Below are 22,595 nucleotides of genomic sequence, written 5' to 3'. Positions count from 1 at the left end.
TGATTGCTTAACATGTTGGAAACATTTAATCATGTAAATATCAATCTCAATTAATATATATAAACATGGAAAAGTTCGGGTCACTACAGGATATGTTGAGTCAAAATAGGTTCTTAACCCGTAGCGAAAAATTGCATTTGGGTTCCCCACATTTAACGCTTTAAAAAAAAGACGGCGTAACTTACAGGCTTCCCAATGTGATATACCCCACCTATCAAAGGAAAGCCTTTTATAAACTAAGGCATTTCTGGAAAGTCTTTCAAATGTTTGATAAGTTAATTTCGCCATAACTAAATGTGCTGATGAATTCTGACCGACTCTAGACAAGATTTCCTCAATCATATCCTCTGGTAGGTCTTCTAAAATATTTGGTTTTCTACCCTTAACGTCCATTTTTGTTTTTATACTGTAAAATAGACAAGGATTAGATTCATAAAAGATAATTAACAAACAATACAAGAAATTTTTACATAGAACATGAAAGTACAAGCACACTACAATACATATAATACACAACATGATTACAACTCTCTAATCTGAATCACTGGTTTCTTCTTCTTCGAACTTGGTTCGTTTTCCTTATTTTCTAGGGATATATGGTGCTCCTCTAATACGAGTCGTCGTTTTCCACAATGGTTTAGAAAAACCTGGTGGTTTAGAGGTCCCCGGGTTATTGTTACAATTTAGGAAATACGAACGTTACCGATACATATTGATAATGCTAAAAACGAACATATATTTCATAGCATTATTCCTCAAGAAAGACAAGCTTTTAGTTGCAATTGTTCTATTTAAAAGTGATATTCGTTTAAATAATAAAAGGTGAAGACAAAAGACAGATTCGACGAATTGAAGACGCAAACGACCAAAAAGCTCAAAAGTACAAAATACAATCAAAGAGGTTCCAATTATTGATAAGAAACGTCTCGAAATTACAAGAGTACAAGATTCAAAACACAAAGTACAAAATATAAAATTATACGCAAGGACGTTCCAAAATCCGGAACCGGGACATGAGTCAACTCTCAACGCTCGACGCAACGGACTAAAAATTACAAGTTAACTATGTATATAAATATAATATAATATATAATTAATTATATAAATTATATATATATTATATTTATATAATAAACCGTCGGTAAACAAAGAGCCAAAATGGAGTGAGCTGTATTTACAAACTCCGCGACTCGCGGAGTTTGAAGGCAAAAATTGCCGCGAGTCGCGGAGTATCCCTGAACTCAATTCCCTATAAAGCCAACCGAATTCTAATCATTTTTCACAATCATATATCCATCCTCTCTATATCTATACGTAAATATTTATATTTATATTTTAATTTTACTTTTAATTTTAATTTTAATCCTAATAATAAGGGTATGTTAGTGAATGTTGTAAGGGTGTAAGTCGAAATTCTGTCCGTATAACGCTACGCTATTTTTAATCATTGTAAGTTATGTTCAACCTTTTTAATTTAATGTCTCGTAGCTAAGTTATTATTATGCTTATTTAATCTGAAGTAATCATGATGTTGGGCTAATTACTAAAATTGGGTAATTGGGCTTTGTACCATAATTGGGGTTTGGACAAAGGAACGACACTTGTGGAAATTAGACTATGGGCTATTAATGGGCTTTATATTTGTTTAACTAAATGATAGTTTGTTAATGTTAATATAAAGATTTACAATTGGGCGTCCCTATAAATTACCATATACACTCGATCGGACACGATGGGCGGGGTATTTATATGTACGAATAATCGTTCATTTAACCGGACACGGGAATGGATTAATAGCCACTAGAATAATTAAAACAGGGGTGAAATTATGTACAAGGACACTTGGTATAATTGATAACAAAATATTAAAACCTTGGGTTACACTCAGTCGACATCCTGGTGTAATTATTAAACAAAGTATTAAAATCTTGTTACAGTTTAAGTCCCCAATTAGTTGGAATATTTAACTTCGGGTATAAGGATAATTTGACGAGGACACTCGCACTTTATATTTATGACTGATGGACTGTTATGGACAAAAACCAGACGGACATATTAAATAATCCAGGACAAAGGAAAATTAACCCATGGGCATAAAACTAAAATCAACACGTCAAACATCATGGTTACGGAAGTTTAAATAAGCATAATTCTTTTATTTCATATTTAATTTCCTTTATTTTATATTTAATTGCACTTCTAATTATCGCATTCTTATTGTTATTGTATTTAATTGCACTTTTAATTATCGTACTTTTTAATTATCGCAAGTTTATTTTATCGCACTTTTATTATTCGCAATTTCATTATCGTTATTTACTTTACGCTTTAAATTAAGTCTTGTATTTATTTATTATTTTACATTTGGTTTTAACTGCGACTAAAGTTTTAAAATCGACAAACCGGTCATTAAACGGTAAAAACCCCCCTTTATAATAATAATATTACTAATATATATATTTGTATTTTTATAAAAGTAAACTAATATAGCGTTAAGCTTTGTTTAAAGATTTTCCCTGTGGAACGAACCGGACTTACTAAAAACTACACTACTGTACGATTAGGTACACTGCCTATAAGTGTTGTAGCAAGGTTTAAGTAAATCCATTCTCTAAATAAATAAATATCTTGTGTAAAATTGTATCGTATTTAATAGTATTTTCTTGTAACATTTAATAGTATTTTATACCCCTCCGCTACCACATCAAGTTATTTTTGGCGCCGCTGCCGGGGAACAATCTAGCTTAAAAGCCGGAAGCGCAACGCTAATTAAAAAAAAAAAAATTTATTTTTAGTTTACTTTTATTAAAATTCACTTTTGTAAAAATACGTTTTTAATTATTCGAAAATATAAAAAGAAAAACAAAAATTTATATATTTTTAAGATTTTGTTAAATATTTAAGTTTTATAAAGTTTCTTTATTTTTATATAAGTTTTATTTAAGTATTTTGTTTTTATATAAAAACTAAAAAAAATATATATATATAAATCTAGTTTTAAGATTTTTATTTATAAAATTATAAAGTAGTTCTATTTTTATTTAAGTTTTTAAATATAAGTTTTTATTATATAAATATTTTAGATTTTAAAACAGAAAATATAAAATAGAAAATATAAAATAAAAAAAAACGCGTCAAATTTTAAACTGTACCAGAGTTGAATTTTGGAACCCCGCGACTCGCGAAGTTTGCAGCCTCGACTACCGCAACTCGCGGAGCTACCCTGACACCGACAGAAACCCTAATCTGCATTTAATTACGGAGTAATTATTAATTATTATTATTATTAACCCTAATTAATTATTATTATTATAATTAGTTTTACTTTTTATTTAATTTATATTTTAGTTAAATTAGTTTAAATAAAATATAAAATTAATAGTTTTGTAAAATAAATAATATAAAAATAATATTTTTATAAAAATTGTAATTTTTACAACTTTTAGTTTATTTTTATATTTTATCCCTTTTTAATCGTTTTAGCGTAATATTTGTATTTTTAGCTCATATTTAGTTTTAAACTTAGTTTTAGCCATAGTTATTTTTATTTCTAGATTTTTAGGCTTTGCCGTAGAATTCCTTAAGTGCTTTTTCTTTAGACTAAGATTTAGGTACTTTAGAATTTTGCGACGCCTTTTTAAGTTTTAGTTTCTTTTTAAGTTATTTCCATTTGGGATATAGTATTTTTTTTGTAAGCTTTAATATTTTTAGACGACTTTTACCTATGTATCAATTATCATTCCAATTAGTAATCTCAATTTGCGATTATAATTTTAAGTTAGTTGTAGTAATAAGGTTAGGTTAGTCAAGTGTTTTTAAGCTTTATAAGTTTCTTTTATTTTTCCGTCACCTTTTATTTTTCAACCATTTTTCTTTTTCGACCTTTTTCGACACGCTCTTTTTCTTTCTTATTTCTCGCTATTCTAGTTTTAGGACATAGATTTTTATTCTACTTCTTATCTAAATTTCTTAAAATTACAAAAATTTATTTTAAGTGGTTAAATTGATAGACATCAAAATTTTCTGGTTCGTAGTAATAGTTGGATTTGTACGTGGACCGGGTTATTGGAGCCAAACAGTCCTCAATTATATTGAGACCAAACGAATCCTGCCCCTCTGCTGCATCTTTTAGCTATTCGAAACGTGGGCAAAATCAGAAAAGTCTATTGATTGGATAACTTATTATAATTTTTCTTTCCTTTTAAAAACTAATAGGATATTCAGTGAATGCACCGAGCAAGACGTTCACCACCTTTTGTACGTTCACCACTTGTAACTAGATCAAGACATTTAGCAAATATTACTGCCGTTGATTTTTCTTTAGAATCGTCATCCAGTCGACCAAGTACTCCAGTTCAAATTTCCGATAATCCATTTTTTGAACCCAACCTTACAATTGAGAATCCGGAGAATAATCAGGGACGATTCGTAGATCCTGAACCATTAAATTTTCCTCCGGAACCACCAATCATTCAAACAGAGATTGTTGAGGAACGAACCATTAAATCTGAATCCTCTAGTGATTCTGATTCAACAAATTTAATTATGGAAGTAACAGAACCATTAAGTATGGAAGACCGAATGAGAGCTAAACGCACTGGCCAAGGTCACGCAATTACTCATCCAGACATTAATGCGCCAGATTATGAAATCAAAGGACAAATTCTACACATGGTGACTAATCAATGCCAATTTAGTGGTGCGCCGAAGGAAGATCCAAATGAACATCTACGTACCTTTAATAGGATCTGCACACTATTTAAAATCCGAGAAGTGGAGGATGAACAGATATATCTCATGTTATTTCCCTGGACTTTAAAGGGAAAAGCCAAAGATTGGTTAGAATCGTTACCTGAAGGGGCGATTGATACATGGGACGTTTTAGTTGAAAAATTTCTTAAACAATTCTTTCCTGCATCTAAAGCCGTAAGACTTCAAGGAGAAATTGTTACGTTCACACAGAAGCCGAATGAAACTCTATATGAGGCGTGGACTAGATTTGGAAAGTTGTTAAGAGGATGTCCGCAACATGGTTTAGACACCTGTCAAATAGTACAAATATTCTACCAAGGATGCGACATCACTACAAGAAAAGACATAGATATAGTAGCTGGTGGTTCTATTATGAAGAAAACCGAAACTGATGCTTACAAAATTATTGATAACACTGCTTCCCACTCACATGAGTGGCACCAAGAAAAAGATATCGTTAGATCATCTAAAGCAGCTAGAGCCGATTCTAGCCATGACTTAGATTCCATTTCCGCAAAGATAGATGCTGTGGAGAGACGAATGGAAAAGATGACTAAAAATATTCACTCAATATGAATTAGTTGTGAGCAGTGTGGAGGACCACATTTGACAAAAGATTGTCTCAGTATTGAATTAACAATGGAACAAAGAGAGAATATTTCATACATAAACCAAAGGCCTGGAAATAATTATCAGAATAATTATCAACCGCCAAGACCGATTTACAATCAAAACCAGAACTATAACCGAAATATTCCATACAACAACCAACAAGGTCCTAGCAATCAACAAGTATCCAATAATACTTACAACCAGCAAAGACCTAATTTTCAAAACAAACCACCACAACAAACCGATGATAAAAAGCCGAATTTAGAAGATATGATGACAAAGCTAGTTGAAACTCAAACGCAGTTTTTCACATCTCAGAAACAAACTAATGAACAAAATGCTCAAGCATTTAGAAATCAACAAGCTTCTATTCAAAATCTGGAACAAGAAGTAAGTAACCTAGCAAGGTTAATAGGTGAAAGAAAACCGGGAAGTCTACCTAGTGATACAAGTGCTAACCTTCGGAATGAAACAGCTAAAGCTATTACCACAAGAAGTGGTACAACACTTAAACCACCTGAAATACCTGTAACTTCTGATGAAGCTATTCCTACTCCACAAGAACCACAACCTGATCAACATAAGGAAAAAGAACCGGTAGTTGAAAAGGTTAATGAAGATAACACAGTTAAGGCTAAACCTTATGTTAAACCATACCAACCACCACTTCCTTACCCGAGTAAAATGAAGAAAGAGAAACTTGAAGCCGAGCAATCCAAATTCTTGGATATGTTTAAACAGATAAATGTAAATCTTCCTTTCATTGATGTAATTTCAGGAATGCCTAGATATGCTAAATTCTTGAAAGATCTAATCTCAAATAGAAAGAAAATGGAAGAACTCTCGGCTGTTACTATGAATGCTAATTGTTTAGCAGTGCTGTTGAATAAGATACCAGAAAAACTATCTGATCCAGGAAGTTTCACAATTCCATGTTTTCTGGGTAGTCTTAGTTCAATAGAAGCATTGGCAGACTTAGGTGCTAGTATAAATCTAATGCCATATTCACTATACGCTAAACTAGACCTTGGAGAATTGAAACCAACCAGAATAAGCATACAACTAGCCGATAGATCAATAAAATATCCTAGAGGGATAATGGAGAACATTCTAGTTAAAGTTGATACTTTAGTATTTCCAGTAGATTTTGTTGTTCTGGACATGGAAGAAGATTCTCAAGTTCCTCTCATACTAGGAAGACCATTCTTAAACACGGCTAAAGCAATGATAGACGTGTTCGGTAAGAAATTGACCCTAAGTATAGAGGACGAGAGTGTTACCTTTTCAGTTGATAGAGCAATGCAACAACCACAATCTGCAGATGATACATGTTATTATATTCAAACTATAGATGCAAATGCAGAATTATTAGAAGAATTTCCAGAATTACAAGGAACAGGAGAATGTTCTTTAGGAGAAGGTAATGAACCAATTGATGAAGCTGAAATGTTAGCTACACTTATAGCTAATGGATATGAACCAACAACAGAAGAAATTCAAATGCTAAAAGAAGAAGACAGATATCGATACAAATCATCGATAGAAGAACCACCGACATTAGAGTTAAAGCCACTTCCAAACCATTTGGAATACGCTTATTTACAAGGTGAATCTAAATTACCTGTAATAATATCGTCTTCTCTTACTGAAAATGAGAAATCATAACTCATTTCTGTGTTGAAAGCTCATAAACCAGCCATTGCATGGAAGATTCATGATATTAAAGGAATAAGTCCTTCGTATTGCACACATAAAATTCTTATGGAAGAAGGTCATAAAACGTATGTGCAACGCCAACGAAGACTAAATCCTAATATGCAAGATGTAGTTAAAAAAGAAATTATTAAACTGCTAGATGCAGGTTTAATTTATCCAATTTCTGATTGTCCATGGGTAAGCCCAGTTCAATGCGTACCTAAGAAGGGTGGCATGACTGTCATTACAAATGAGAAAAATGAGCTTATTCCTACTAGGACTGTAACAGGATGGCGTGTATGTATTGATTATAGAAAATTAAATGACGCCACCAGAAAAGATCACTTTCCCTTACCTTTCATAGATCAAATGTTGGAAAGATTAGCCGGAAATAGTTACTATTGTTTTCTAGATGGATTTTCTGGATATTTTCAAATTCCAATAGCACCCGAGGACCAAGAGAAAACCACATTCACATGCCCTTATGGTACTTTTGCTTACAAACGCATGCCATTTGGACTTTGCAACGCCCCTGCAACCTTTCAAAGGTGCATGATGGCGATTTTTCGCGACATGATAGAAGAATGCATGGAAGTTTTCATGGATGACTTTTCAGTCTTCGGTGATACATTTGAATCATGTCTAGCTAATCTTGAACGAATGTTGATTAGATGCGAACAATCAAATCTAGTTCTTAATTGGGAGAAATGCCATTTTATGGTTAAAGAAGGCATCGTTCTTGGACATAAAATTTCAAAAGAAGGAATTGAAGTGGATAGAGCTAAAGTAGATGTAATTGCTAAACTTCCACATCCCACCAATGTTAGAGGAGTTAGGAGTTTTCTAGGGCATGCCGGTTTTTACCGACGTTTCATAAAAGATTTTTCTAAAATTGCCACTCCTATGAATAAACTCCTAGAAAAGGATGCTCCATTCATCTTTTCAGATGAGTGTATCAAATCTTTTAATATTCTTAAAGAGAAACTCACTAATGCGCCGATCATGATAACACCAAATTGGAATCTACCATTTGAACTAATGTGCGATGCAAGTGATTTTGCAATGGGAGCCGTTTTAGGACAAAGGATTGAAAAACGATTTCAACCTATATATTATGCTAGTAAGACGTTACAAGGAGCACAAACGAACTATACAACTACTGAAAAAGAACTCCTTGCTATTGTCTTTGCTTTTGACAAATTTCGATCATATCTCGTTCTAGCAAAAACGGTGGTCTATACCGACCATTCTGCTCTTAGATACCTATTTTCAAAACAAGATGCTAAACCAAGATTAATCCGTTGGATCTTACTCTTACAAGAGTTTGATATTGAAATCCGAGATAAAAGAGGAGCAGAAAATCTCACCGCTGATCATCTTTCTCGTCTTGAAAATCCCGAATTAGAAGTTCTAAATGAATCGGCCATACAAGACAACTTTCCTAATGAATATCTATTGAAGATAGATTATAAAGAAATTCCATGGTTTGCAGACTATGCAAACTACTTAGTTTGTGGATTCCTTGAAAAAGGATTATCGTACCAAAGACGAAAGAAATTCTTCAGTGATATAAAACACTATTTTTGGGAAGATCCACATTTGTTTAAAAGTTGTCCCGATGGAATAATATACCGATGTGTATTTGGAGATGAAGCTAGTAAAATTTTAAATCATTGTCACACAGGACCAACAGGAGGGCATTATGGGCCTCAACTAACAGCAAGAAAAGTTTATGATGCTGGATTCTATTGGCCTACAATTTACAAAGACGCACACCTTCTTTGCAAATCCTGTGATGCTTGTCAAAGGGCCAGAAAAATAAGTCAACGTGATGAAATTCCACAAAACGTCATCCAAGTATGTGAAGTATTTGACATTTGGGGTATTGACTTTATGGGTCCATTTCCAAAATCTCATAATAATCTATATATACTCGTAGCCATTGATTATGTATCTAAATGGGCAGAAGCACAAGCTCTCCCAACTAACGATGCACGAGTTGTAGTCAACTTTTTAAAACGTCTTTTTGCAAGGTTTGGAACACCGAAAGCCTTAATAAGTGATCGGGGTACTCATTTCTGTAATAATCAACTTGAGAAAGTTCTTAAAAGATATGGAGTAACTCATAAAATCTCCACCGCATATCATCCACAAACAAGTGGACAAGTTGAAAATACCAACCGAGCTTTAAAACGTATTCTATAGAAAACCGTAGGATCAAATCCGAAGGAATGGTCCATTAAATTGGAGGATGCACTCTGGGCTTTTAGAACAGCCTACAAAACTCCAATTGGAACCACACCTTTTAGACTTGTTTATGGAAAAGCATGTCATCTTCCAGTAGAAATTGAACACAAAGCATTTTGGGCTTTGAAGACATGTAATCTTGATTTACATGAAGCCGGACGTCTATGATTAAGTCAACTAAACGAATTAGAAGAATTAAGACATGAAGCATACGAAAATTCGTTAATCTATAAAGAAAGAACGAAGAAATGGCATGATAAAAGAATCAGAAGTTCAAAAGAATTTAAGGAAGGAGACAGAGTTCTTCTTTTCAATTCACGATTCAAGCTATTTCCTGGAAAATTGAAATCAAGATGGTCTGGACCATTCATAGTCAAAAGAGTTTTCCCATACGGAACGATAGAATTAATAAATTCAAATGGGATTGAATTTAAAGTTAATGGTCACAGAGTTAAACACTACATAGATAGTCCGATGGAAGTCGACAATGAAGTTAATCACAATTTCGACACCACAGCTAACTAAGTGTGGAGAGAATCAAGTCTTTAAAGGATAATATGTATTTCTGTTAGAGTTAGATTGTCTGTTTTCGTGTATTTCTCGAAAATGGATCCCGAATGGTCTTTCCCTAGCAGACCCTAAAGAACTAGTCTTCTCCCCCCATTCTGAATTTTTATTTTTTTAGGAAATGAAGACTGCCTGTGAACTAAACCATGGTCTAATGTTACACGCTTTGATCACTAAACGTAATAATGACACACTTTCGAGTGAAATAGTATCAGTAATCAGAGAAAGATTGGACGGAGTTAGAAAAGAATCCAGATGCGAAGATAATAAGTTACAATTTGGTAAAGGAAAATCAAAATCCGCAGCGAAAAGAAGAGCACGACACCTAGAACGATGTTACAAATGCGGAAAATGGTCACATGGAGGTAAATGTTCAAATAATCAAACCTATTCAAACACCGAATTTGTTACTTTATGCAGAGACGGACCGTTCATATGTTTAGAAGAAAAAACACTGAATGCTCGAGGTTACGCCTATGTAGCCATGGAAAACCAATTAAACCGACTATCTTATGAATGGGATGGATCATATAACTAAGAAATCTATTTCACAGGTATGTTTGTACAGTTTTTTTTTTATTTTTATTTTTAACCTTTTGATAATAAACGCTAATTTGTTCGCTATAAAGTATTAAATTGGTATTGAATAAAATTAGGTTTGGCGACCGAAATTATTGATATCATTCAAAAATTTATTACATCACTGCGAAATTTAACGTTTATTCTTAAGGTATAAATATCTTTAATCTAATCAACCCAAAATATTTCAAAAATTCGTCATGAGTTAAATTAGGTCATGGAACCAAAATTACTTTACCGAAAAGATGGGCGTATATTTTTGATAATATTTGATTGATTAAAGTGGGATGAAAAGCCAAAAAGATTTTTAATTTTATTTTTACCATGTTTTTAAAATTAATATATAAATCTTAAATTAATATTGTAAACTTTGTAAAATCAATATATTTAAAATTGTAAATATTTGAAAAATTAATATAAGTTTGGTGTGAATTTATAATATGAATTTTTAAATTAAGTTTGGTGTGAATTTTTAATTTTTAAAATATGAATTTTTAATTTTATGCATTTCAAATTTTAAGTTTGGTGTGAATTTTTAATATTAATTTTGAATTTTATAAGTTGTGTGAATTTAAAAACAAAAAAAATTTTACTTTATCTCATTAAGTTAAAAATATGATTTTTAAAATTCATCGTGAGTTGAAGACTAGGTCTTTGAACCGAAATTGCTTTACCCGAGGGAGGGACGAGAACTTTTATTATCATTATTTTTAATCTTATTGAATTAAAGTAAGCCAAAAACATTATAAAAAAAAAACCCAAAAATCTTTACTTTTAAAAACCGCGCTTTGATTTGACAAATTTTAAAATTTTGTCGAAGGACGGACTAGGACATCGATCCGAAACGACCTCGTCCTAAATAACAAGTGAAACAAAATTTTAAAATTAATTACTTAATTGTTTTAATTAGTATAAGATATATAAAAAAATAAAAAAATAAAAAATAAACTCCGCAACTCGCGGAGTTTGAAGGTTTAAACCCCGCGACTCGCGGAGTTCCTAAAATCCAGAAAAAAAATATAAACGCAGAACTGATCAGTCCCCAACCTACAACACCGAAAAAACTGCGAAAATAAACCCGCAAAAACTCGCAAAAACACCCCCAAAATCACAATTTTTAACCGTTAATCATCAAATCTTTTACTAAAATCATGTTGAGAAGGATGCTATCAAGGAATTACTCAAGAAAAACGGTAAATTTCTACACCTAAACACCATTTAATCCGAAAATTAGTGTTCTTGAGCAATTTTTTCCCCAATTTGATTTTGATGCTTTTTAGTGTAATTATGCTTAAATTGTTTATGTATTATGCTTGTATAACCTAGATTGATGCTATTTAACATGATTAGAAGCCTTAAACTTCAAATTTTGAGTAATCTAGGGTTTGTGTTCTTGAGCAAATTTGGGGCTTTTTGATATAAACAGGTTATGGCCGATTTTTGTCATGAATTGTTGCTAAATTAAGTAGTGTAACATGTTTAGGTAGTTAAATGATCCAAACTTTGAGCCTAAACATGATTTTGAGAATTAAAGTGGACTTTTTCAAGTCTAAAAATTCATGAACTTGATTTTTGAAAGATAATGCCATTTTAAACTTGTTTAATTGCTAGTAATGATTATTTTGACATGTTATTTGAGTTGAATGCTTATGAACTTGGCGAACATTTTCGTATATGCTTATTTGAAAAAGTGTAGATTTGATAAAAATATGAAAATGAGCTTAAGTTTGATATAAATTGATCATGTCATTGTAATTATTTTAATTGATGATTTTGCTGACACTAATGCATATTTGGATGCACAAAAATTGTGTTTGATGTGTTTTGCAGACTGAAAGGGGTGAATCTTCATCCCAAGCTCGCAATGCTCCTGCTGAGAATGCGGAACAACAGGAGGTGAACAAGATATACCTCATCCAGTCATGACATTTTCTGATATGCACTTGGAAGATTTGCACTCGAACCTGAGATTTGGCAGACTTTGGATAGATTATCCAAAATACCAAAGGGGTTTGCATACTCTTCATTCTAAAGTTGTTGAGGTACCTAGGGTCATAGAATGGGGACCATTAGAAGCTGTAGAATTGGCCGGGCCAATTAGGGAATTACTTGCGCAGAGGTATGGTAATTCTACTTTTAACGACTGGGTACGTTTATTCACCATGCGTAGACCTGTATATAAAGTATGGTGTGAAGAATTGTTGTGTAGTATAGAATTAAATGATCGGGTAGCTAGTTTAACCGATCGATCTTTTATTAGATTTTTGTTAGGAGGTTCGATGCGCCACATGTCTTTACTAGACATGGCTCAGGCTTTACGTATATATACGCCTGAGGAGTTAGCATCTGCCGATTGTAGAGGGTTGATACTAAATGGTAGAAAGATAGATGAAAATTTTGATACACATGGTGTATGGAGTCAAATGACAAGCCATCACCGATTCAAAGGGGGAAATTACTCTTATTTGGTTATAGATAGAGCTGAATTAAGAGTAATTCATAGGTTTTTAGCTAATTCGATTACACAAAGAGGTAAGAACAAGGAAAAGGTAAATGAACAGGATTTGTTTTACCATATGTGTATTCGAGACCCACAAAGTGTTGTAAGTATACCTTATTGTGTGGGTTATTATTTATCAGCTATGGTTAGGGGGATGAGACCGCATAGCATAATAGGAGGTGGTATATTTATTACTTTGATTGCTGAATATCTCGGTGTGGATATAAGTCAGGGGGGATTATTATTCGAAGAACCAGAACCCCGCGATACAATAGGTTTAAATGTATACCATGGTGCGAAAGTTTTGAAGAGGCGAAATAACGTCGCAGTACAATACCATGGTAGACATCCACAGGTTGATAGAAACCAACAGCAAGGTAATGTAGGAGGGGGAAATGAAATGCAAGAAATGCAAAGGTTTATAGCTGCACAGGAGTACGAAAATGCTAGACAAAGAGCATTTGAAGATTGGCAAGTTCATCAAAACCAAATCATAGCTTATTGCCAACATATAGGTAGAAACTATATTCCTACTCCAAAGCCCATATTCCCTCCCTGGTCTATAGAGATGAAACCACCGTATCCTACGTATAACCCTGCCGAAGCATTTTATAGCACCTATGGTTATGCATGGAACCCCTACTGGTATCAGTATCATCCCTAGTCTACTTAGTTTTATTTATTTTGTAATTTGGATTGTTGATACGTTTAATACTTATGTTAATATTGTAATAGTTTTTATAATTTTTTAACTTTTATTCTTAGATTTTAATAATTTTTGAATGTGGGGTAATATACCAAACTTCAAAAATATGTATATATGTTTGCAGTTTATCTTATGTACACAACAGGGTAAAAAACGCATTTTCAAAGACTGGCATTAAGTTCAGCAAAAGCAACTAATTTTGACGACAAGATGCAAAATATATGTGAAATAACAACAAGACGGAATGAACAAATGATGTGCACCATTTATCATTCAGCAAACAAACACAAATATGTTTGGAAAATTTGGTAAAATTTAATCATTTTCACACAAATCACCCTCAATAATTTAAATTGTTACTGATTTCTTGCAAATGAGGGCATTGCAAGATCTTAAGTGTGGGAAGGGGTTAAATTCTTTCGGATTTTAAAATTTTTACTTTATACACTTGGTTACCATTAGAAATACTAGTAAAGTAGTAGTTGTATTAGAATCTAGTGCTCTCTGATAATAAAGAACAGCCCTAGTCTTATATACTGACTACCCAATTCTAGTAAAATTTTTCAAATTTTTCAATTAAATGAACTCAAAATCATGTTTATACATATTTATGAACGATAAAACTAGGTTTTAACACCGAAATTATTGTTACCTCGAAAAGGACATAAATTGAGAAACAAACTAAAATGTTAAAATTCATTTAAAATGGAATAGAGGACAATAAAAAGGAAAATAAAAGCCAAGTGTGGAAAAAATTCTCCAAGTTATTCAAAACATATGTCACATATTTTTGTACAAATAACTGAAAATACTTTTGCTTTGGACTAAACTAAAAAATTTTACCTGATTTACTGTAAGAAAGATGGATCTACACGATGAATCAATTCCATCATTAAAAGGAAGTAAAGTCTTCCGAAAAAGACACGCGCTTCTTGATTTAGTCAAGAAGTTGTCGTCCAGACCAGCTGTAGGTTGACGAAAAATCTAGAAAAGTCATCACTAAAATCAGCAGGAAATCCACGGACCTCAGCATCAAACAGGGTCGCCAAGTGGTCAGACTTATCCTAACCATGAGAGGATCTGTCTTGTAAAATGGGGAGGGCACCGTGCAAATTAGCTTGATAAGACTAATGAATCAGATCTCCAGAAAGGATAATCTCCTTAAAGATCAAAAATCAGCTTTTAAGACTGATATTACTCAATCCTTGAGATTGACCTTAAAGATTGAGAATTACAAACTCATGGAATTCAATGATATCTAAACTCGAGCTTGAACGAGAAAATATTTTGATCAAAAATACAAACCGATTTGTTTTCTGAAAAACCATTTTCAATGCGTTCATTACCATTGAACGTAAAATCCTAGAAATTCACCTGGAATTCATTAGGTCACCTGAACCAAATCGGGTGTCAACCGTAAGAACGGTGGTTGCATAGCATGGTCAAGGACAGGACCTTGTGCCAGACCGAAAAATTATAAGGGTGAGCTTTACTATTGCTCCTACCAAGGATAGTAATTGCGTCCGACACGTTATAGACCATAATTAAAAGCATGTCAGGGGACATTGCCTTAACAGTTGCTTGTTCAACGCTTTCCTTTACAACCGGATGGTAGTTTACCGAAAGGTAATATACGGGACAAGTAAACTGGACGTGTTGCTTTCCAAATACAAGGTTAGTAAGTGGGTGACACAAAACCGCAAGTTTTGAGCTAAAATTTTCAAATCTGAAACCCACCAAACCCACAAAAATATTTTGCAAACACCGGTGAAGGGTTATTCCGGAAAACTTATCTAGGGTAAAAACTAGATTTAATTTTCAAAAGATCAAATGTTTTCATAAAGATCCAATTTCCTTAATGGATCTAAATTTTTATAGTCATGTGGGACTATAAACCATATTGTTACTACCATTGTTTATACCGCCGTATAGAAATCACTGATGTACAAAGTGTGAAGAATAAAGAAGTGATTCTAGTATTTCAAGACGATATTGCTTGAGGACAAGCAATGCTTAAGTGTGAGAATATTTGATAATGCTAAAAACGAACATATATTTCATAGCATTATTCCTCAAGAAAGACAAGCTTTTAGTTGCAATTGTTCTATTTAAAAGTGATATTCGTTTAAATAATAAAAGGTGAAGACAAAAGACAGATTCGACGAATTGAAGACGCAAACGACCAAAAAGCTCAAAGGTACAAAATACAATCAAAGAGGTTCCAATTATTGATAAGAAACGTCTCGAAATTATAAGAGTACAAGATTCAAAACGCAAAGTACAAAATATAAAATTGTACGCAAGGACGTTCGAAAATCCGGAACCGGGACATGAGTCAACTCTCAACGCTCGACGCAACAGACTAAAAATTACAAGTTAACTATGTATATAAATATAATATAATATATAATTAATTATATAAATTATATATATATTATATTTATATAATAAACCGTCGGTAAACAAAGAGCCAAAATGGAGTGAGCTGTATTTACAAACTCTGTGAATCACGGAGTTTGAAGGCAAAAATTGCCGCGAGTCGCGGAGTATCCCTGAACTCAATTCCCTATAAAGCCAACCGAATTCTAATCATTTTTCACAATCATATATCCATCCTCTCTATATCTATACGTAAATATTTATATTTATATTTTAATTTTAATTTTAATTTTAATTTTAATCCTAATAATAAGGGTATGTTAGCGAATGTTGTAAGGGTGTAAGTCGAAATTCTGTCCGTGTAACGCTACGCTATTTTTAATCATTGTAAGTTATGTTCAACCTTTTTAATTTAATGTCTCGTAGCTAAGTTATTATTATGCTTATTTAATCCGAAGTAATCATGATGTTGGGCTAATTACTAAAATTGGGTAATTGGGCTTTGTACCATAATTGGGGTTTGGACAAAGGAACGACACTTGTGGAAATTAGACTATGGGCTATTAATGGGCTTTATATTTGTTTAACTAAATGATAGTTTGTTAATGTTAATATAAAGATTTACAATTGGGCGTCCCAATAAATTACCATATACACTCGATCGGACACGATGGGCGGGGTATTTATATGTACGAATAATCGTTCATTTAACCGGACACGGGAATGGATTAATAGCCACTAGAATAATTAAAACAGGGGTGAAATTATGTACAAGTACACTTGGTATAATTGATAACAAAATATTAAAACCTTGGGTTACACTCAGTCGACATCCTGGTGTAATTATTAAACAAAGTATTAAAATCTTGTTACAGTTTAAGTCCCCAATTAGTTAGAATATTTAACTTCGGGTATAAGGATAATTTGACGAGGACACTCGCACTTTATATTTATGACTGATGGACTGTTATGGACAAAAACCAGACGGACATATTAAATAATCCAGGACAAAGGACAATTAACCCATGGGCATAAAACTAAAATCAACACGTCAAACATCATGGTTACGGAAGTTTAAATAAGCATATTTCTTTTATTTCATATTTAATTTCCTTTATTTTATATTTAATTGCACTTCTAATTATCGCATTCTTATTGTTATTGTATTTAATTGCACTTTTAATTATCGTACTTTTTAATTATCGCAAGTTTATTTTATCGCACTTTTATTATTCGCAATTTCATTATCGTTATTTACTTTACGCTTTAAATTAAGTCTTGTATTTATTTATTATTTTACATTTGGTTTTAACTGCGACTAAAGTTTTAAAATCAACAAACCGGTCATTAAATGGTAAAAACTCCCCTTTATAATAATAATATTACTTATATATATATTTGTATTTTTATAAAAGTAAACTAATATAACGTTAAGCTTTGTTTAAAGATTTTCCCTGTGGAACGAACCGGACTTACTAAAAACTACACTACTGTACGATTAGGTACACTGCCTATAAGTGTTGTAGCAAGGTTTAAGTAAATCCATTCTCTAAATAAATAAATATCTTGTGTAAAATTGTATCATATTTAATAGTATTTTCTTGTAACATTTAATAGTATTTTATACCCCTCCGCTACCACATCACATATAAAGTTCATCGGGGTTGGAATCAGGTTTCTCTATTTTTATACATTTTCCCTTTATTATTTTATTTTGCTATATTAAATTGGGTCGAGGTAATTTCTATAACATCATCGGAATTCTCATCAGAATCCGATTCATCGGAAAATTGGTAATCTTCCCAATAATTTGCTTCCTCGGAGGAAACACCATTGACCATTTTTAACGTTGGTCCGTTGGTTGACGATTTTCTTTTATTTAATCGATTTACTGTAGGTATCAATATTTCTTCCTTTCGGAACCTCTTCTTCTTCCGGTTCCTCCTCTTCCAGTTCCTCCTCTTCTGATTCCTCTTCTTCCGGTTTCTCTTCTTCCGGTTCCTCTTCTTCCGGTTCCTCTTCTGGAATTTGTGAATCTTCTCAAATTATGTTCGACTCTTCATTATTATTAGGTGAGTCGATGGAATTTGTACTAGTGGTAGACATCTATTACACAATATTAAACACATTAAGAGGTTAATATATCACATAATATTTACATGTTAATAATATATAGTTTCCAACAAAAGTGTTATGCAATCGTTTTTAAAGAAAACACGGTCGAAGTCCAGACTCACTAATGTATCCTAACAAACTCAATAAGATACACTAATATAAATTTCTGGTTCTCTAAGACCAACGCTCTGATACCAACTGAAATGTCCCGTTCATATTGATTATAAACGTTCCATATTAATTGATTTCGTCGCGAGGTTTTGACCTCTATATGAGACGTTTTTCAAAGACTACATTCATTTTTAAAACAACCATAACCTTTATTTTATCTATAAAGGTTTAAAAAGCATTACGTAGATTATCAAATAATGATAATCTAAAATATACCGTTTACACACGACCATTACATAATGGTTTACAATAAGAATATATTACATCAAAAATAAGTTTCTTGAATGCAGTTTTTACATAATATCATACAAGCATGGACTCCAAATCTTGTCCTTATTTTAGTATGCAACAGCGGAAGCTCTTAATAATCACCTGAGAATAAACATGCTTAAAACGTCAACAAAAATGTTGGCGAGTTATAGGTTTAACCTATATATTATCAAATCATAATAATAGACCACAAGATTTCATATTTCAATACACATCCCATACATAGAGATAAAAATCATTCATATGGTTTGAACACCTGGTAACCGACATTAACAAGATGCATATAAGAATATCCCCTATCATTCCAGGACATCCATCGGACATGATAAAACAACATCGAAGTACTAAAGCATCCGCTACAATGGATGGGGTTTGTTAGGCCCAATGGATCTATCTTTAGGATTCGCGTCAATTAGTAGACTGGTTTACTAATTCTTAGGTTACCAAGTAAAAGGGGCATATTAGGCTTCGATAATCTAACCATATAATGTAGTTTCGATTACTTGTGTCTATTTTGTCAAACATTTATAAAACCACATGTATTCTCAGTCCCAAAAATATATATTGCAAAAGCATTTAAAAAGGGAGCAAATGAAACTAGAACTTATAGAATTTATGAAGAACACTTAGAACTTGAAGATAGAACTTGAGAGAGATCAATTAGATAAAGAAAATTGAAGAATGAAAGTGTTTGTAGGTGTTTTTGGTCGTTGGTATATGGATTAGATATAAAGGATGTGTAATTTTGTTTACATGTAAATAAGTCATGAATGATTACTAATATTTTTGTAATTTTGTGAGATATTTCATGCTAGTTGCCAAATGATGGTTCCCACATGTGTTAGATGACTCACATGGGCTGCTAAGAGCTGATCATTAGTGTATATACCAATAGTACATACATCTAAAACCTGTGTATTGTACGAGTACGAATACGGGTGCATACGAGTAGAATTGTTGATGAAACTGAACGAGGATGTAATTGTAAGAATTTTTGTTAAGTAGAAGTATTTTGATAAGTATCTTGAAGTCTTTCAAAAGTGTATGAATACATATTAAAACACTACATGTATATACATTTTAACTGAGTCGTTAAGTCATCGTTAGTCGTTACATGTAAGTGTTGTTTTGAAACCTTTAGGTTAACGATCTTGTTAAATGTTGTTAACCCATTGTTTATTATATCAAAAGAGATGTTAAATTATTACATTATCATGATATCATGATGTATTAATATATCTTAATATGATATATATATACATTAAATGTCGTTACAACGATAATCGTTACATATATGTCTCGTTTCGAAATCATTAAGTTAGTAGTCTTGTTTTTACATAAGTAGTTCATTGTTAATACACTTAATGACATGTTTACTTATCATTATCATGATTAAACATAGTGTATCAATATCTTATTATGATTCATATGTATTTAGTAAGACGTTGTTATAATGATAATCATTATATATATCGTTTTCAAGTTTCTTAATTCAATAGACTCATTTTTATGTATATAACACATTGTTAAAATACCTAATGAGATAATTACTTATCATAATATCATGTTAACTATATATGTAACCGTATATATGTCATCATATAGTTTTTACAAGTTTTAACGTTCGTGAATCACCGGTCAACTTGGGTGGTCAATTGTCTATATAAAACCTATTTCAATTAATCAAGTCTTAACAAGTTTGATTGCTTAACATGTTGGAAACACTTAATCATGTAAATATCAAATTCATTAAATATATATAAACATTGAAAAGTTCGGGTCACTACATGCTCTGTCAAATTTTTCGCTATAAATCCACTCACTTCGTTTCTTTATTTCCACAGCTCACCTTCTACTCTTCCTCCCTCAAATCATACTTTAAAGTATTTATCAATATGCTTCATCCAGTTCTACTTATTGATATATTCCTAACTTTCATATCTGTTATTCTTCTTTTTCATCTACCGCCGGAAGAATCTATTTACTTCTACTATACTCTTGGTTTTATAGTGTTTTTAGTTCTCCCGTGTCTTTATATTGCTATATGCATTGATATATATAGTTTATAATTTCTGGGTTGTCGTTGAGCTTTATATCTTCCCTTATATTTCAATGTCTCTACTTCTGTCTTCTATAATCATTGTCATCCACAGTTAATGCTCTCTCCTATTTGCTGCGATTTATACTCCCATTTCTATTTCAGGGCTTCATTCTTTCGTTTCCTCTTTTTGCGATTAAGCACCATATGTAATGGTCCAGAATTCGTAGATATGAATTTCGGAATGAACATAGTTAATGTTCTAAGAAGAAAATTGTAATGGCATGATCTTAATTTGTCAAATTACCAGAATACCCCGAAGAAGACCGAATCATCAAGAATATTATTTCTTGATACGTTTAGAGGTTAGGTAGAATGTAAGAGTTGTGTACAGGGCACATGATGATGTTTTGGTCTGTGAATCATCACGTTCCATTAGAAACTCAGCATGACTTACTGTAATATAATCAAGTTGATCAAGTGTCATTATATTATACTAACTCATGCTTCAGTTCCCAACACTACTTCTAAAACATTCATACTTTAAACTCGAAGGTTTCAGAATTTAGAAACTAAAATAGTTTCTTTTATGATATAACATAGATAGCGCGAAGAGGTAAATGATTTCGGATAACAATAGTTATGAAGATATCTTCAGAAACATCGAAGATATTTATAATGAAAGATAAGATGATATATTAGAATATCTAAGATCAGAGGATGATGAAGAATATTGTCCGCAAGGGTTTTAGAATAAGAAACAAGGTATTCGTTGATGACTTCGGCAGATACTAAATCATTTGGATTCTTTGAAGGTAGATTTCGTCTTTGTGATTTATCCACAGTCTCCTTCGTAATTTACTCAATCCGTTTTGCAGTTCCAAACCTTCTCTTTTTCTGAGCTTTGCCAACACACTATTCTTTATCATCAAACTTTTTACTGTTAATGCCGTTTATAGTTTTTGCTGCTTCATCAGCATTTCGAGAACTATTTTGCAGTTCGAGGTGTTTTTCAGAAACTTCACATTTGAAGTATGTAATTCCGTTATATGTACACATATAACTGTTGGTGTAGACATGCTACGAGATTTCAAAAATACTGACTGCTAATTCTCGATGATTCGTATAGCAATTCTCATTACAATATGCAGATGAATAAATGATGGGGTTTTGATAAATATAATGATTTTTTAGAAAAATCAAAGATCAGTGAAGTTGTTGGTAAGTTTATTGCTAATGTGGTGGAACATAAACGGTTCCCCTGTAATGATTGTGAAAGGGCAACGTATATATCAAGGTTATAATAAGATGTTTCAACTGAAAAGTCGAAGTTGACTTGCTGGAGCTGTGACAAAACTGGCTACTTTGAAAAGGAATCGCAAAGTTATTTTTGCTAATAAATGCCAAAGAATCTGACGCGGATACGTGTTTAAACTTTTACTTTGGTTTCAAGAGTTTTTCAGGTATATAACTGTGGGTAACATGTGGTTGGATCATCATCTTGATTGTTCATTATTTGAAGTGTCTTCAGGAATTTCGAAAGGTTTGAACACAGATTGTAATCGTTAATATACATATAATGTTCTAGGATTTTGAATGACACAAATATTTTCTGGGTTCTAGGAATAGAAATGATGTTTTAGCACAGTTTTAAAGTCAATGTATAGTTTTGAAAGATGTAAGAATCTAAGAGTGATGTCTTCTGTTAAATCTTGACTTGGATTTTGATTCGTCAAAATCAAAATATGTAATCAATTTTTGATGAGAATGGTTGTTTTGATTTTTATAAAAGAATGTATATTGTTGTGAAAATAGTGAGTATAGTTGGTGATTGCTGAATCAGATTCGAAGAATGTAACATATTAATTGTGAATTTATATATATCTCTCTGGTATTACCTACCCGTTAAAATAAAATTTCACAGTTAATATTTTGTACAAAAATTTTATTACAGTCTTTATGAA

At 32.1% G+C, this 22,595-nt stretch overlaps 1 pseudogene; it reads right to left on the bottom strand.

Moving 5' to 3' along the window:
- Positions 1 to 22,595, bottom strand: part of LOC139877849 (tubulin alpha-1 chain-like) — a 49,280-nt pseudogene that overhangs the window by 18,299 nt on the left and 8,386 nt on the right.

Source organism: Rutidosis leptorrhynchoides, chromosome 11, assembly GCF_046630445.1.
Source record: "Rutidosis leptorrhynchoides isolate AG116_Rl617_1_P2 chromosome 11, CSIRO_AGI_Rlap_v1, whole genome shotgun sequence".
NCBI classification, from domain to species: Eukaryota; Viridiplantae; Streptophyta; class Magnoliopsida; order Asterales; family Asteraceae; genus Rutidosis; species Rutidosis leptorrhynchoides.
Note: the sequence above shows the minus strand (reverse complement) of the source record. Positions and strands in the feature narration are given on the sequence as shown.